This window comes from Mytilus trossulus, unplaced genomic scaffold (genome assembly GCF_036588685.1).
Source record: "Mytilus trossulus isolate FHL-02 unplaced genomic scaffold, PNRI_Mtr1.1.1.hap1 h1tg000110l__unscaffolded, whole genome shotgun sequence".
NCBI lineage: Eukaryota > Metazoa > Mollusca > Bivalvia > Mytilida > Mytilidae > Mytilus > Mytilus trossulus.
The window spans coordinates 1,441,134-1,460,737 of record NW_026963297.1 but is presented as its reverse complement, the minus strand read 5'-3'; the positions used below and the strand labels follow the sequence as shown (position 1 = coordinate 1,460,737).

Here is a 19,604-nt window from a genome sequence, read left to right as displayed (position 1 = left end):
TTTTTCTCAAGTAAACCACAGCTACCCGACCTTCCTTTGCACCTTGTGCGGACAAAAGTATTGCCGTACAATATTTGTTATTAACTTTTCTATAAGGTAGTGGGGTTGGGTGTCTGTTCCTAAATTTGGACCTACGTTCCAAAAAAAATGTGCGGCAGAACATCTTGGGTTTCTTCTCCAACATACCCCGGCTACCCAGCTTCCTTTTGCACCTGGTGCAGACAAAAGTTTTGCCGTAGCACATTTTTTATTAACTTTTTCTGCATGGAAGACTTTCAGGTGAGAAGACTGTCCGACTCAATCCTTGAACCTACATGAAAAACAATAAATTAAGCCGAAGAACAAGCTGTGTTTTTTCTCAAGTAGACCACATTTACCCAGCTCCCCTTTGCACCTATTGTGGACAATGATTTGACTTAGAACATTTTGTATTATTACTTTTTTTTCTGTAAAGTAGTGGGGTAGGGTGTCCTGCCCCAACTTTGCACTTTCTTTTAAAAAGAAGCATTGCCGTACAATATTTTTTGTTAACTTTTCTGTAAGGTAGCGGGGTTGGGTGCCTGACCCTAAATTTTGACCTCTGTTAAAAAAAACTGTGCGGAAGAACACCTTGGGTGTCTTCTCCAGTACACTTCAGCTACCCAGCTTCCCTTTGCATCTAGTGCAGACACAATTTTTGCCGTAGAACATTTTTTATTAACTTTTCTGTAAGTGTAAGGTAGATTGTAAGGTAATAATACTGTCCGACTCAATCTTTGAACCTACTTAAAAAACAATAAACTAAGCCGTAGAACACACTGTATTTTTTTCTGAAGTAGACCACAGCTACACAGCTTCCCTTTGTGCCTATTGCGGACAATTATTTGACGTCAATATGTTTTTTAATAATTTTTCTGTAAGGTGATGGGGTAGGGTGTCCGACACAAATTTTAGACTTTCTTTAAAAAAAAAAAAAAACACCGAAGAACACCCTGTGTGTTTTCTCAAGTAAACCACAGCTACCCGATCTTTCTTTACACCTAGTGCTGACAAAAGTATTGCCGTACAATATTTTTTATTAACTTTTCTGTAAGGTAGCGGGGTTAGGTGTCTGCTTATAAATTTGGACCTACGTTCCAAAAACACTGTGCGGAAGAACACCTTGGGTTTCTTCTCCAGTGTACCCCAGCTACCCAGCTTCCCTTTGTACCTAGTGCAGACAACAGTTTTGCCGTAGAACATTTTTTATTAACTTTTCTGCATGGAAGACTTTAAGGTGAGAAGACTGTCCGACTCAATCCTTGAACCTACATGAAAAACAATAAACTAAGCCAAAGAACACACTGTGTTTTTTTCTCAAGTAGACCACAGCTACCCAGCTCCCCTTTGCGCCAATTGTGGACAATGATTTGACAAAGAACATTTTTTTTTTTCTGTAAAGTAATGGGGTACTGTGCCCGGCCCCAACTTTGCACTTTCTTTCAAAAATATAAACGAAGCCGAAGAACACCCTGTGTGTTTTCTCAAGTAATCCATAGCAACCCGACCTTTATTTGCACCTAGTCCAGTCAGAAGTATTGCCGTACAACATTTTTTATATTAACTTTTCTGTAAGGTAGCGGGGTTGGGTGTCTGACCCTAAATTTGGACCTACTTTAAAACAAACTGTGCCGAAGAACACCTTGGGTTTTTTCTCCAGTACACCTCAGCTATCCACTTCCCTTTGCACCTAGTGCAGACACAAGTATTGCCGTACAACATTTTTTATTAACTTTTCTGTAAGTGTAAGGTAGACTATAAGGTAATACGACTGATGTACTCAATCTTTGAACCTGCTTAAAAAACAATAAACTAAGCCGCAGAACAAACTGTATTTTTTCTGAAGTAGACCACAGCTACACAGGTTCCCTTTGTGCTTATTGCGGACAAGTATTTGACATCAATATTTTTTTATTTATTTTTTTGTAAGGTGATTGGGTAGGGTGTCCGACACCAATTTTGCACTTTCTTTCAAAAAAAAAAATAAGCCGAAGAACACCCTGTGTTTTGTCTCAAGTAAACCACAGCTACCCGGCCTTTCTTTGCACCTAGTGCGGACAGAAGTATTGCCGTACAATATTTTTTATTAACTTTTCTGTAAGGTAGACTGTAAGGTAATAAGACTGTCCGACTCAATCTTTGAACCTACTTAAAAAAATATATAACGGGGTTGGGTGTCTGACACTAAATTTAGACCTACGTTGAAAACAAACTGTGCCGAAGAACATCTCGAGCTTCTTCTCCAGTACACCTCAGCTACCCAGCTTCCCTTTGCACCTAGTGCAGACACAAGTTTTGCCGTAGAACATTTTTTATTAACTTTTCTGTAAGGTAGACTGTAAGGTAATAAGACTGTCCGACTCAATCTTTGAACCTACTTAAAAAAATATAAACTAAGCCGTAGAACACACTGTGTGTTTTCTCAAGTAGACCACAGCTACACAGCTTCCCTTTGCGCCTGTTGCAGAGAGATTAACAATACGTGGATATCGATTTTTTTTTCATTTCATATGTACAGGAATAGACATTGATACAAAATTCGACTGACAAATTTGATATTTAAGGATGCCTACTGTATGGAAAGTATGTATGTAACTTTTGGTCGTACATTGCAAATTTTTTATTCAGTTCCTGGAAATATGACAAGCTTCCACATATCTTACTTAAAACCAATATTATTAAGGCCGTGTTCACATTGAACTAAACTCGGTGTTGTGTTAGTGTTACTCACACATAAACTAAACATAATTACGTTCCCATTGATAAAACTCAATGTTTACATGTAGTGTAAATCATGTTTTGTCTACATGCAGTCGATATTCGATGTAGACCTTGTGTAAGTTAAGTGTACACAAAACTAGGCATTCAGAACTTTAATTTTCCCATTTATATTTGAAAAAGAAACAATTTTTATATAAAATTGATACTTATAACACTTATTAATAAAGTTCTTTACATAAATATTTGTCTAAACTTGACATATTTATTTGTTATAAAAACGCTCTTCATAGCCTTATTAACCTCTTATCAAGACTCAACCATCATCACTGCCGAACACATAATTAATTTGAAAAGGTCTTTCCGAATCGACTGGACGTACACAACACTGACAGAAATATTTGACACTGGTATTTACTCAAACAACGATTCACTCATAAATGCATTACAGAAAAAGGGTGAGGTTAATTGTTTGTTTGTGTAGTATCTCAGATCCGTTAAGATTCAATTAGAAATAATAAAAAAAAAACATAACCCCCTCCCTTCGCCAAATACTCATTGGAGAAAAAATACCATTTGAAACAAACAGAAATGATAGAACTGTATTGATCCTTAACATCGGAATTCCTTTTCTTCGTCTGGTCTGTAAGCAGGCCGATGCAGCCTTCGTTTTTAATACGTAATCGACACATCTTTGAACTACGGCAAATCATCCAATATGACTTTTTTAAAGGAGCAACCACTTTACTTTTTTTTAAAGTGAGGGGGGGGGGGGGGGAGGGGTTCTGAGTCAGAATTTTTACAGTCAAATGGTCGTTCCTTTACTGCTAGAAACGTTGTTTGAAAATTTGAATTCGGTTCTACGTAATGAACATTTAAATGACATATAGTTTACAAGTGTGAACAAATCTTATGTACAGGTAGCTAAACAAAGTGTATAGATGTGAACAAATTTAATGTGCAACTAGTGTAGATTACATTAAACCAAATGAAAACATGTTTACTGTACACGGCATTTGGTGTGAACACGGCCTAAGAATGGTAGTTTATTACTACATGTAAATTGTTTGTTTAGCTCACAATCATAAGGAATCAAAAAACGAGAAAAAGAATAGAAAAAAACGATTTTAAATTGTACCATGTTTTAATTAACAAAGAGTGTACTCAAAAAATTAGGTGGTTGCTAGCATCATTCGTATATAAAACGACTTTTGAGGATCACGACAAGCCGTAAAAATGTCGAATTCTGCTGTCAAAGGACGTGCTATTACATGTCTATTCAAGTAAGATTTTGAGATTTTACGAACGTTTGAGTTTGATATATTTGTTTGTATATTTTTGTTGGAATATCATTAAAATTGCCTGCTAGAAAAAAAGTGGCTGCTTACTTGATTGGCTGCTAAAAGAGGCTGCCAGCTTAAGTCCAGTGAAGAAATCTATCATAATGTTTTTTTACAACGACATATCGTTATTCTCGTAATATACATGTAAACTCAATAAAACATTACAACTTAGATACGTCCGTTGTTAGTTATGGCTTTATCTTTGTTTATTTTTAATCATTACGTCCTTAGGACTCCAACTTTTAAATTAAACGAAAACAATCAATATGTCACGTTGAAAGGACCCGCAGTCTAGCCATCGTTCATTCGAATTAGTTAATAAGGAACGTATAACGTCAACAATTTGAAATGTTTACACTGGTTTGAAATCCAAGTGAAGTGATGGATGACAAAACGAAATGATATTTGAGTTTCATTTAAATTTTCAATCGTTTAAGTCATGCTTACTTTGATGCAAGATCTTAAATAATGCAATGCAAACAAATCATATCACCTTCAGTTTAATTTCAAAATTGTAACAACGTTTCCGTGATCCAATACCACCCAATAATATGTGTCTAGCAATTATATGGTGTTGAAATACACGTATATATAACATCTCATTCTTTGATTTGTTAAAAAGAAAGTGCACTTCTGCACATTACAGACAATAGTTAGCTTGGCCCTCGTTTGCTTTTAACATTTATAATTAACAGTGTCATATAACCCATTAAAACGGTAGATGATGTTTTTCTGAACCTGAACAAATAATGAAAGCATGAGGTAAGCAACAGCTAAAATGCTAGAAATAATGCATACAAACTAGTTATCATAACTTTGAATATATATATAGAATAAAGGACTTTTTGTTTTTGATACTGACTTTATCACAGTAAAATATCAGGTGAGCCCGAAGGGCGAGCCTGATATTTTCTGTGATAAAGTCAGTATCAAAAACAAAAAGTCCTTTATTCTGTTTATCGGTAATTTAAAAAAAAAAATCACTACAATAACAGAGAAAACAACAAAGGAACTTCTTTTTCGCGTCGAATCACGGCGAATCACGCTTGACGTCACAGGCTGCATTACATCATTCGAAATTTTGTCACAGTGCAGTAAACATGGCGTTCTCTTGCACAAAGTAGTAAAAAAGGAATTATTGCATGCGTTTCATTAATATTCTGTTTTGGACATGACACTATATCAATGACAAATATAATGGTAGCATACCGGTAGGTCAAATTTCTTTATTTTTCACAAAATTTTAATAGACGACGCGTCACTAAACATTTAGCTTATAATTCTTGCTTTTTCAAAGTCATGTTAATTTATTTTCAACATGGACCAGAAATATGAAACTTGGAGTTTAAAGGCCCTGCGGATACCTTTAATATTTCAGAAGCGAATTCAGGGGTAGGCGACCCGGGTCACAGTCACCCCTTATAAAGGCTACAATTCTGGTCAAAGCAAACTTTGATAGTTTGGTGCCACCAGTTATCCCCCTTTTTAAAATTTATCCATAGATGAGGGTCTGGATTGGGGGGCGTCTGTTATTCTGTAAACATGTAATTTTCACCCCTTTTTTCTCTAATCTTCAAAAAATTAGACCACGCATTTCTCTAAATTCTTCATTTTTAAGGGCATTATTCTTTAATTATTTAACCCCATCCAAACCCTCATAGATTCGCATATAAATATCACGGTTCACTTTAATTTTTTGTTCCTTGATCTATGAATATCAGTCATATTGGCAATGAAACCACATCTTTTAAAATTGTATATGATGGTCCCACAAAAATGTCAAAATTGCGTAAATTTCAAATTTTCTTTCTTTCTAGCTTCTCTCATGTGATAGCGGTACCTTTTTGGTCACTATTTATGTGTTGCGTTTAAATATGAATTGTGACACTTTATAGTGACTGAACAGGTAACACAAATACTTCTCAAGAAACAGAAAAAAGAAAACTACTTGGAACAGCACAAGGCTATGTATTGGTATTGGTATTGTAATAATGGATAAAAACTCAGCATGGACGATATGTTACATGTAGTTGCTCTTCATATAACGCAATTTTTTTTTAAAAGTCTATCGGGTTTAATGCATTTTCTGTTCACATTTTCACAACAATCGTTCAAAAAAGGCTAAATGGACTTTGTGAAAGTTTCAGGTGTTTTATTCGCCAAAAATCTCGTGCGTTTCTGCGGAAAAAAATCACGCGCAATTTTGTGAATGAAAGGGGAAAGTAGATCCTTACGCGTTGCATTCGCGCATGTCATTTGCGTACTAACCCAATAATTTTTATATCACGACCAGTCCACAAATACTGACATTATCAGCGAGTACAGATCAAAGGAAAAATGTACAAATTACCGATAAATGGTTTTAAAATCTGCCACATAGCGAATATTTTTTCAAATTTAAAGTTTTTCCTTGTGGACTCCTTTTAATATTTATTTCGGACCAGGAAATCAAACAGCATGTATATTATGATGCCTCCCGCAATTTTTACTTTACCAATATCTTCCGATTATTTTGGTTAACTGAACTGCCATTAATGAAACACGAACTTCCGTATGCAATTTTACAGAGCATCTCTGGTCGTTGTCTGATATCATTTAGTTACATAGTGTGGCAGTGACCTAATATGATATATATGGAGTCAGTAAATTCCATATGGGGTGAAAACGAAGCTCGGTAAATTGCATATTGGGTGACAGTGAAGCTCGAATCCCTATTTGGAATTTACTGAACCCATATATATTAGGTCAATAGCACACTCTGTAACGAATTGATCTTACCGACTATCTCAACATGTGATATAAAGACAAGTGGCCTATCAAAGTGATCAAGTCTTCAATACCGTTAGTAATAAGAACATACTTCCAATGGTCTATACAACCACAAATGCAAACAATAACAACTTGCTAGCTTTGAATGTGTTTCATGAATTTACTTCAATCGTTCATCATCAAGATGTAACGGTCATAGAACAACATCGTCCATACTTTGTGAAGACGCGTCGCCAATGTTTTTGTTTCGAAAATAAATTTCCTCTATAAAGTATTTAGATATATGCATGCAGATGGTTGTATTGACTTTTAAATGGTTTATGCTGTATTTACATTGTTTGTCATGTTTTTATGTATTATACACTTGGAATATGCATTATATATATATACTTCCGCAAATTTACAGACCTAACATTGTTGGGCTGTTGTTTAGACGAATTATATAATACACATAATGTATTTTCAGCCTTGTATCAACATCACTGCTGGTGATCCGATGGAAAACAAAATTGGTGTCGAGTCGTCACTGGTTCAGACGTACTTATAATTTAATTATTTCTGTGACTGCATCTTACATTAATTTGTAGGATCCTTTACAAAAGATAATTCAGCTGATCTGTAACAATTCTATCTTCATGCCTAATACATCATGTACTGTGTTACGACGCTAGATAAAAATTGTCAAGGAAAGGAAACACACGACCACCGAAACTTTTATAGAGCCTAGGTGGTTGAGTGGTCTAGCGCGTCGGGCATAGTGCAAGGCGATTTGGTGCCACGATATCTCAATAGCATGAGTTTGAATCCCGGGCATAGTGCAAGGCTTCCGCAAATTTACAGATCTAGATATATATAACATTGTTGGGCTGTTGTTTAGACGAATTCTATAATATATATCATATATAAATGTGCTTTATCTAAATAAAAAAAATATGGCTCTTTAATATCGTGCTTAAATGCTTAAAACAAACTGAAAAAAGAAGAATTGAATACCCAAAATGGGAGATTAGAATTTGTCATCGTTAAAACAAAAGATTAGTTGGAAGTATAAAAGAAATTTGTCAGATAATGTATAATCAAAAAAATACAAGAAGATTGTTTATTGCTTATAACTATTTCTTGTTGACTGTCGTGACACGTATATCACGCGGTCCTATGATTTTGCGCCAGAAACTATATTTCGTTTGCGCCAAAATAAAACATTTCATTTGCCCCATACATGGTATAATACAGGTAAATATAGTTTTTGATTAATATATAATAAAACGCATTCCTCCGATATCAGTCATCGTAACAACAATAAATCACTATGCATTTATACGGTTTTAATAAGAGACTGTACATGTATACTAATGTTAGAACACAGTTCTGCTACAAATTAACACGATCATCAAACATAACAGACAGCACTTTACACTGGGGTTAAACTAAAAGTTTGTTCTGACACAAGACTTCAAAGCAGCGGCTCAGATGTACTCCTATATATTGGATATCCGATATATGTGGTCATAAAACAAATATTTTCTCTATATAAAATACGGAGATATGGTGTGATTGCCAATGAGACAACTTTCCATCAACGTTCAGATGAAGTGAATTGAAGCAATTATAGGCAACCGTACGGCCTTCAAAAGTGAAAAAAACACCATACCGTATTGTCTGCTAGAAACAGTCCCGAAATATATGGCTTTATCGTAAATCAGTAATAAAGTAAGTAATATTCCTATGTCAGGAGCAGGTGGCAGTTAGGTCCGCTGCTGTATGCCCTGAGGTAATCGGTGCCCTGAGGTAATCGTGGTAATGCGTCATTGATTAAATACGCACGAAAATATAGTTCTTATTTAGATAGATCTTAATACCAAATTTTAATGTGACCAAATACCAAAGATGTCAACAAACTTCTTGTACACCGATCATTCATTTCGTATGTACGTGAAGGGTGGGGATGGCTTGTAAAATTATATATTTTTTTTTATAAAAGTTCAATTAATGATCTGAAGTATTCATTCATGACAGGGTTACCTGAGGTAGCTCCAATTATAACAACTAATACAATCATTAAACTCAAGTCAACTGAGGTAACTTTATATATACATCACATAAACAATACAAATCTATGAAGTCCTACATTCTAAATTAAGAAATTGTGTTATTAAAATATAAATGTATACACTAGTAAAGTGTGTACTAAAAATTCTTTCAAAACAGGGTAACCCAAACAATAACAACAAATACAACCTATTTAACTCAAGTTAATTCAGATCACCTTTACATATACATCACATAAACAATATAATTTCAATGAATTCCTACATAACAAACGAAGAAAGTGGTTTATTACAGCATAAATGCATATACTAGCAAAGTATCTACTAAGTATTTTGCTATGACAGGGTTACCTCAGGTAACCCATAAAATAGCAACAAGTATTACCCATTGATATCAAGTTAACTAAAGTCGCTTATCCGAAGAATCACATAAACAATACACATCTATGAGGCCTACATGTAAAATAAAGAAATTGTTTGATTACAACATAAATGTTTTCACTAGCAAACCATCTAATAAGCATTCTTTATAACATGGGTACCTGAGGTAGCCCCAGACATAATTATAAATATAACCCACTTAACTTAACTGAAGTAAACTGAGATCACCTTTACATAAACATCAAATAAACGATACAACTTTCATGAAGTCCTACATTTAAAATAAAGAAGTTTGTTTATTACAATAAATGTAAACACTATCAAAGTATCTAAGAAGTATTCATTCATGACAGGGTTACATGAAGTAACCCCAATAATTACAATAAATACAACCCATTCAACTCAAGTTAACACAGGTTACATTTATACATACCTCGCATACACAATACAAATCTATGAAGTCCTACATTTTAGATTAAGAAATTGTGTCATTACAGCATAAATGCATATACCAACAAATTATCTACGAAGTATTCTTTCATAACAGAGATACCTCATGTTATTTCAAAAATAACAACAAATATAATCCGTTCAAATTAAGTTTACTAAAGTCGCATTTCCTGAAGATCATATAAACAATACTTATCTATGAAGTCCAAAATGAAAAAGTAAATGGTTTATAAGAAATTAAATGTATACCCTGGAAAACATCTAACTCAAGTTCACTCAGGTTACCTTTAAATATATATACATCACGTAAACAATACAAATCTATGAAGTCCTACATTTCAAATTAAAAAATTGTGGAATAACAATATGAATGTATACACTAGCAAAGTATCAACTAAGAATTATTTCATAGCAGGGTTACCTGAGCTAACCAAAACAATAACAGCACATACAACTTATTTAACTCAAGTTAACTCAGATCACCTTTAGATATACATCACATGAAAAATATAACTTCAAAGAATTCCTACATTAAAAATTAAGATGTTGGTTTATTACACCATAAATGCATATACTAGCAAAGTATCTACTAAATATTCTGTCATGCACGGTAACCTCAGGTAACTCATAAAATAGAAACAAGTATTATCCATTCATATCAAGTTAACTGAAGTCGCCTTTCCAATATATCACATAAGCAATACCCATCTATAAAGTCCTACAGTTAAAATAAAGAAATAGTTTGATAACAACATAAATGTTTACACTAGCAAACTATCTAAAAAGCATTCTTCATAACATGGGTACCTGAGGTAACCCCAGACATAATTACAAATATAACCCAATGGCATATAACTGAAGTTAACTGAGGTCACCTTTATATATATACATCACATAAACAATACAACTTTTATGAAGTCCTACATTTAAAACACAGAAGTGTGTTTATTACAATTAATGTAAACAATAGCAAAGTATCTTCAAAGAATTCATTCATTACAGGGTTACTTCAGGTAACCATAACAATAACAACAAATACAACCCATATAACTCAAGTTAACTCATGTATCACCTTTAAATATATATGCATCACATAAACCATACAAATCTATGAAGTCCTACATTTTTAAATTAAGAAATTGTGTAATTAAAATATAAATGTATACACTTACAAAGTATATACTAAGAATTCTTTCATAGCAGGGTTCCCTGAGGTAACCAATACAAAAGCAACAACACAAACTATTTAACTCAAGTTAATTTAGATCCCCTTTACATATACATCACATAAACAATATAACTTTAATGAATTCCTAAATTAAAAATAAAGAAAAAAATGTATTACACCATAAATGGATATACTAGCAAAGTATCTACTAAATATTCTGTCATCACAGGGTGACCTCAGGTAATCCATGAAATAGAAAACAGTATTATCCATTCACATCAAGTTAACTTAAGTAGTCTTTAAGAAATATCACATAAACAATACACATCTATGAAGTCCTACATTTAAAATAAAGAAATTGTTTGATTACAACATAAATGTTTACACTAGCAAACTATCTCAAAAGCATTCTTCATAACATGGGTACCTGAGGTAACCCCAGACATAATTACAAATATAACCCACTTAACTGAAGTTAACTGAGGTCACCTTTTCATGTGCATCACATAAACAATACAACTTTCATGAAGTCCTACATTTAAAATAAAGACGTTTCTTTATTACAATTAATGTAAACACTATCAAAGTGTCTACGAAGGATTCATTCATTACAGGGTTACCTCAGGTAATCATAACAATAACAACAAAGATAACCCATCTAACTCAAGTCAACTGAGGTCACCTTTAAATATATTTGCATCACATACACAATACAAATCTATGAAGTCCTACATTTCAAATTAAAAAATTGTGGAATTACAATACAAATGTAAACACTAGCAAAGTATCTACTAAGAATTCTTTCATAGCAGGGTTACCTGAGGTAACCAATACAATAACAACAAATACAACCCATTTAACTCAAGTAAAATAATATCACCTTTACATATACATCATATAAACAATATAACTTTAATGAATTCCTACATTTAAAATGAAGAAGTTGGTTTATTACACCGTAAATGCATATACTAGCAAAGTATCTTTCAAATATTCTGTCATTGACAGGGTTACCTCAGGTAACCCATGAAATAGCAACAAGTATTATCCATTCATATGAAATTAACTTAAGTCGCCTTTCAGATATATCACATAAACAATACACATCTATGAAGTCCTACATTTAAGTTAAAGAAATTGTCTGAATACAACATGTTTACACTAGCAAAATATCTAAAAAGCATTCTTCATAACATGGGTACCTGAGGTAACCCCAGACATAATTACAAATATAACCCATATAACTGAAGATAACTGAGGTCACCTTTACATGTGCATGACATAAACAATACAACTTTCATGAAGTCCTACATTTAAAATAAAGAAGTTTGTCTATTACAATTAATGTAAACACTAGCAAAGTGTCTACGAAGGATACATTCATTACAGGGTTACCTCAGGTTACCATAACAATAATAACAAAGATAAACCATCTAACTCAAGTTAACTGAGGTCACCTTTATATATATACATCACATAAACAATACAACTTTCATGAAGTCCTACATTTAAAATAAAGAACTTTATTTATTACAATTAATGTAAACACTAGCAAAGTATCTACAAAGAATTCATTCATTACAGGGTTACTTCAGGTAACCATAACAATAACAACAAATACAACCCATATAACTCAAGTAAAATCAGGTATCACCTTTAAATATATAGGCATCACATAAACCATACAAATTTTTTCGGCTCTCCCTTGACACCATTTGCTAGTATGGTCTTGAGGAAACGATGATAGTCCGTCGGACGGGGACGATAAATGGCTGGCCCGTGTTAAGAGAGAGCCACATCTCTTGCACGTTAAAGAAACTCTTGTAGATTTCGATAAAGAGTAGGCTAATGCCGCTAAAAGGCAGCACTCGCACCCGCAAAGTGGAAAGGGATTAATATAAGTCGCAAAACTTGTTTCCCAATCCACTATAAATAAATATGTTTAAACTAAACTAACCATACAAATCTATAAAGTCCTATATTTTTAAATTAAGAAATTGTGTAATTAAAATATAAATTTATACACTTACAAAGTATATACTAAGAATTCTTTCATAGCAGGGTTACCTGAGGTAACCAATAAAAAACAACAAAAACAACCTATTTAACTCAATTTAATTCAGATCACCTTTACATATACATCACATAAACAATATAACATTAATGAATTCCTACATTAAAAATGAAGAAGTTGATTTATTACACCATAAATGGATATACTAGCAAAGTATCTACTAAATCTTCTGCCATGACAGGTTACCTCAGGTAACCCATGAAATAGAAACAAGTATTATCCATTCATATCAAGTTAACTTAGTTCGCCTTTCAGAAATATCACATAAACAATACACATCTATGAAGTCCTACATTTAAAATAAAGAAATTGTCCGATTACAACATAAATGTTTACACTAGCAAACTATCTCAAAAGCATTCTTCATAACATGGGTACTTGAGGTAACCCCAAACATTATTACAAATATAACCCACTTACCTGAAGTAAACTGCGGTCACATTTACATGTGCATCACATAAACAATACAACTTTCATGAATTCCTACATTTAAAATAAAGAAGTTTGCTTATTACAATTAATGTAAACACTAGCCAAGTTTCTACGAAGGATTCATTCATTACAGGGTTACCTCAGGTAACCATAACAATAAAAACAAAGATAACCCATATAACTCAAGTTCACTATGGTCACCTTTTTATATATATATGTTACAGGCATTTTCTAAATTTAGGCATTTTGTAAAATGACTGAATTTTTAGGCATTTTACAAAATGCCTAAAGTTGACAGGCATTTTGTAAAATGCCTAAAAAAAACTAGTCATTTTGTAAAATGCCTGAAATTTTTAATGAAAATTTTACAAATTGCCTGGTCTATTTCAGGCAAATTGTGTAAATATGAAATACATGAAATAGATGATAAAAATAAATTGTAAAGCTACAAAAAGAGCATCTTCCCTAGCCAAGGGTTACGATCCACTCCCGCTCTCTTGAAAGGGAGTTGATCGTAACCCTTGGCCAGCGAAGATGCAAAAAGGGTTGAGTAAAACAAATTTCAGATTATTCTTTAAAAATGTAACAACTGTTAATAAGAAAGTATGTAGGCTTCTAGGAGCCGGAATTGCTCAACTTGCAAAATATTGAAAATAAAAGTATGATACACTCAAGGAATACTTTAAATATTGGTCAAGTAAAAAAAAAGGACACAATCGCATATGAAGATTAAGTTGACGACTTCTGTTACCATTAAGTTGCATCATAAGCCTATTGAATATGCATGAAGTATTTGCCACTTAAAAAACATGCACCATTCAATGTCTGATACTATTACTTGTCATCTGTGTTCAAATAAAGAGGTTATCAAAAATGATGAAAGAAGGCATACATCAGACTCAATGACAAAACAAGCTGTCAGGTTAAAAATCTATCGGACAGAGATTTGACAGAGTTAGATATTGGAGCAAATGTATTAGTTGCATTTCCCCTTGTGGATCGAGAGAAAGGAGACCCGCACAACCTTATAGCTGTTGTTACTGGAAAAGAAGAGCATGGTTATAGACTTGGAACTAAAGATGGAATACTACGTGGACTTTACACCAGGAATCAGATTGAACTATCTGACAGTAACTTTATTGCTATTCAATGTGTAAATTATGATACTGAAGTATCCTTCAGTAAAGCTGTCAGTAAAGTTTCTTTGTGTGAAGGTCAGGGTTACACAAAATGTGGCTGTAGTGCTAGTGGTAAGACTAGATGTAACACTAAACGTTGTCTTTACAAAAAGTCAGAAAAATGTGCAACAGTTGCTGTCATCCAATCATTACATATAGCAAAAATAATTCTCATCTTCAGCGTTAATGTAAATGATTTAATGATTACACTTATAAACCTGTAACTGTTTAAATTGCATGCTATATTTAATGATAGAAAAAAAATATTTCCAGTCGTTAAAATTTGAGTACATTCCATTCAGTTTAAGTCTTTTAGGCATTTTGTAAAATGCCTTACAATTTTTTCAGGCATTTTCTAAAATGCCTGAAAAAAATAGTCAATTTGTAAAATGCCTAAATCATGCAGGCATTTTAGAAAATGCCTAAAAATTTCAGTCATTTTACAAAATGCCTAAATTAAGAAATTGAATGTAACATATACATCACATAAACAATACAAATCTATGAAATCCTACATTTCAAATTAAAAAAATGTGGAGTTACAATACAAAGGTATACACTAGCAAAGTATCTACTAAGAATTTTTTCATAGCAGGGTTACCGGAGGTAACCAATACAATAACAACAATACAACCTATTTAACTCAAGTTAATTCAAATCACCTTAACATATACATCACATGAACAATATAACTTTAATGAATTCCTACATTTAAAAAGAAGAATTTGGTTTATTACACCATAAATGAATTTACTAGCAAAGTATCTACTAAATATTGTCATTACAGGTTACCTCAGGTAACCCATGAAATAGAAACGAGTATTATCCATTCATATCAAGTTAACTTAAGTCGCCTTTCAGAAATATCATATAAACAATACACATCTATGAAGTCCTACATTTAAAATAAAGAAATTGTCCGATTACAACATAAATGTTCACACTAGTAAACTTTCTCAAAAGCATTCTTCATAACATGGGTACCTGACATAATTACAAATATAACCCACCTAACTAAAGTTAACTGAGGTCACCTTTACATGTGCATCACATAACAATACAAGTTTCATGAAGTACTACATTTGAAATAAAGAAGTTTGTTTATTACAATTAATGTAAACTATAGCAAAATATATACAAAGAATTCATTCATTACAGGGTTACCTCAGGTAACCCAATTATAACAACAAATACAACCCATATAACTCAAGTTAACTCAGGTATCACCTTTAAATATATATGCATCACATAAACAATACAAATCTATGAAGTCCTACATTTTTAAATTAATAAATTGTGTAATTATAATATAAATGTATACACTTACAAAGTATATACTTAGAATTCTTTTATAGCAGGATTACCTGAGATAACCAATACAAAAACAACAAAAACAAACTATTTCACTCAAGTTAATTTAGATCCCCTTTACATATACATCACATAAACAAAATAACTTTAATGAATTCCTAAATTAAAAATGAAGAAGATGATTTATTACACCATAAATAGATATACTAGCAAAGTATCTACTAAATAGTATGTCATGACAGGGTTACCTCAGGTAACCCATGAAATAGAAACAAGTATTATCCATTCACATCAAGTTAACTTAAGTAGCCTTTCAGAAATATCACATAAACAATACACACCTATGAAGTCCTACATTTAAAATAAAGAAATTGTCCGATTACAATATAAATGTTTACACTAGCAAACTATCTCAAAAGCATTCTTCATAACATTTTTAGCAAAGTATCTACGAAGAATTCATTCATTACAGGGTTACCTCAGGTAGCCTAATGATAACAACAAATACAACCCTTTTAACTCAAGTTTACTCAGGTAACATATATCTATACATCGCATAAACAATACAAATCTATGAAGTCCTACATTTTAAATTAAGAAACTGTGTAATTACAACATCAATGCATATACCAGCAAAGTATCTACGAAATATTCTTTTATAACAGGGTTACCTCAGGTAACCCCAAAAATAACAGTAAATATAATCAATTCAATTAAAGTAAACTTAAGTTGCCTTTCCTAAATGTCATATAAACAATACACATCTATGAAGTTCAAATTTATAAAAAAGTAAATCGTTTATTACAACTTAAATGTATATTCTGGAAAACTATCTACACAGTATTCTTACATGACAGGATAACCTCGGATAACCATAACAATAACATCAAATAAAAATACAAATCTATGAAGTCCTACATTTTTAAATTCAGAAATTGTGTGATTAAAATACAAATGTATACACTAGCATAGTATCTACTAATACTTTTTTCATAACAGGGTTACCTGAGGTATCCCAAGCAATAACAGCAATTACAACCAATTTAACTCAAGTTAATTCAGATCACCTTTACATTTACATCACATAATTAATATAACTTCAATGAATTCCTACATTGAAAATGAAGAAGTTGGTTTATTACACCATAAATACATATACTAACAAAGTATCTACTAAGTATACTGTCATGATAGGGTGACATCAGGTAACCCATAAAATAGCTACAAGTATAATCCATTTAAATCGAATTAAGACAGATCGCATTTTCTAAATATCGCGTAAGCAATTTACATCTGTGAAGTCCTGCATGTAAAATAAAGAAATTGTTTGATTACAACATAAATGTTTACACTAGCAAACTATCTAATAAGCATTCTTTCATAACAGGGGTACCTGAGGTAACCCCAAATATAATTGCAAATATAACCCACTTAACTGAAGTTATTTGATATCACCTTTACATATATATCCCATAAACAATATAACTTCAATGAAGTCCTACATTCAAAATGAATAAGTTGGTTTATTACAATTAATCTAAAGACTAGCAAAGTATCTACAAAATATTCATTCATGACAGGGTTACCTCATGTAACCCCAGTTATAACACCAAATATAACCCATTTAACTCAAGTGAACTCGTGTAACATTTACATATAATCGCATAAACAATACAAATCTATGAAGTCCTACATTTTGAATTAAGAAATTGTGTAATTACAGCATAAATGCATATACCAGCAAAGTATCTACGAAGTATTCTTTCATAACAGGATTACCTCAGGTAACCCAAAAAATAACAACAAATATAATCGATTCAACATAACATAACATTAACATATGATTGCAGTTTTGTTATTGACTGCTCCATAGGCTTACATGCAAAACAGCTGATCTTAGAAAAAAATTCATGTTCATATCATGGATGTACCAAAGTGAAATTGTGATTTAATTGAAAAAAGGGGGTCTTGCCACGAAGAATAAAACGTGACGCAATCCTGAAGTCAACTCATTTTTTTACTACTTTCTGTTTGCTATTTTTACAAGACCTCACCACTTCAAGTAAACATGATATCCTTCTACTTTCCTGGAATGATATCCCCAAAAGATGCAAGATTTTTTTTAAAAGTCTATATTTATGTTTCCATTAACCATAAACCTATAAATAAACAGATACAAATGAGTTCCGAAAAAAATTCAGTCTACTAAATTATCTGTAAATCTCATTCTTGTCTATCTTTACGAATAACCTGACCATGCACAAGAGTACAATGGTTCCCTGAGGTAACCTGACCATGAACATTTGTACAGTGGTTCCCTGAGGTAACCTGACCATGCGCAGTAGTAGAGTGGTTCCTTGTAGTAACATGACCAGGCACAGTAGTACAATGATTTCCTAAGGTAACATGGTCATACACAGAAGTGCAATTGTTCCCTGAGGTAACCTGACCATGTACAGTAGTACAATGGTTCCCTGGGGAAACCTGACCATGCACAGTAGTACAATGGTTCCCTGAGGTAACATGACAATGCACAGTATTACGATGGTTCCCTGAGGTAACCTGGCCATGCACAGTAGTACAGTTGTTCCCTGAGGTAACATGACCATGTGCAGTAGTGCAATGAATCCCTAAGGAAACATGACAATGCACAGTAAAACAATGGTTCCCTGAGGTAACCTGACCATGTACAGTAGTACAATGGTTCCCTGAGATAAACTTATCATGTACAGAAGTACAATGGTTCCCTAAGGTAACCTAGCAATGCACAGAAGTACAATGGTTCCCTGCAGTAACCTGACCATGTACAGTAGCACAATGATTCCCTTTGGAAACCTGACCATAAACAGTAGTACAATGGTCACCTGAGGTAACATGACCATATACAGTAGTACAATGGTTCCCTGAGGAAACCTGACAATGCACAGAAGCACAATGGTTCCCTGAGGTAACCTGACCATGCACAGAAGCACAATGGTTCCATCGGTAACCTGACCATGCACAGTAATACAATGGTTCCCTGAGATAACCTGACCATGCAAAGTAGAACAATGGTTCCCTGAGGTAAAATGACCATTTACATTAGTTCAATGGTTCCCTGAAGTAACCTGATCATGCACAGTAGTGCAATGGTTCTCTGAAGTAACCTGACCATGCACGGTAGTGCAAGTATTCCCTAATTACTTACCATGCACAGTAGTCCAATTGTTCCCTGAAGTAACCTGACCATGCAGAGTAGTACAATGATTCCCTGAGGTTACCTACCATGCACAGTAGTACAATGGTTCCCTGAAGAAACCTGACCATGTAGTGCAATGGTTCCCTGAGGTAACCTGACCATGCACAGTAGTACAATGATTCCTTGAGGTAAACTCACAATACACAACAGTACAATGGTTCCCTGAGGTACCATGACCATGCACAGTAGAACAACGTTTCCCTGAGGAGACTTGAACATGCACAATAGTACAATGGTTCCCTGAGGCTACCTGACAATGCCCAGTTGTATAGTGGTTACCTGGTGTAACATGACCATGCACAGTAGTACAATGGTTCACTTTAGTAACCTGACCATACACAGTACAATGGTTCCCTGCAGATTAGTATAATGGTTCCCTGGAGTTACCTGACCATGCCCAGTTTTACAGTGGTTCCCTGAGGTAACCTGACCATGCACAGTAGTACAATGTTCCCTGAGGTAACCTGCCATGCACA

General features: G+C 33.3%; 1 long non-coding RNA gene across 1 annotated transcript in view; it reads left to right on the top strand.

The window, feature by feature from the left end:
* LOC134700061 (uncharacterized) overlaps positions 1–7,923 on the top strand; it is a 123,910-nt gene extending 115,987 nt beyond the window's left edge. Inside the window, exon 3 of the long non-coding RNA XR_010103762.1 lies at positions 7,315–7,923. This is a non-coding gene — a long non-coding RNA (uncharacterized LOC134700061). The remainder of the gene's footprint in view (positions 1–7,314) is intronic.
* The last annotated feature ends 11,681 nt before the right edge of the window (positions 7,924–19,604 follow it).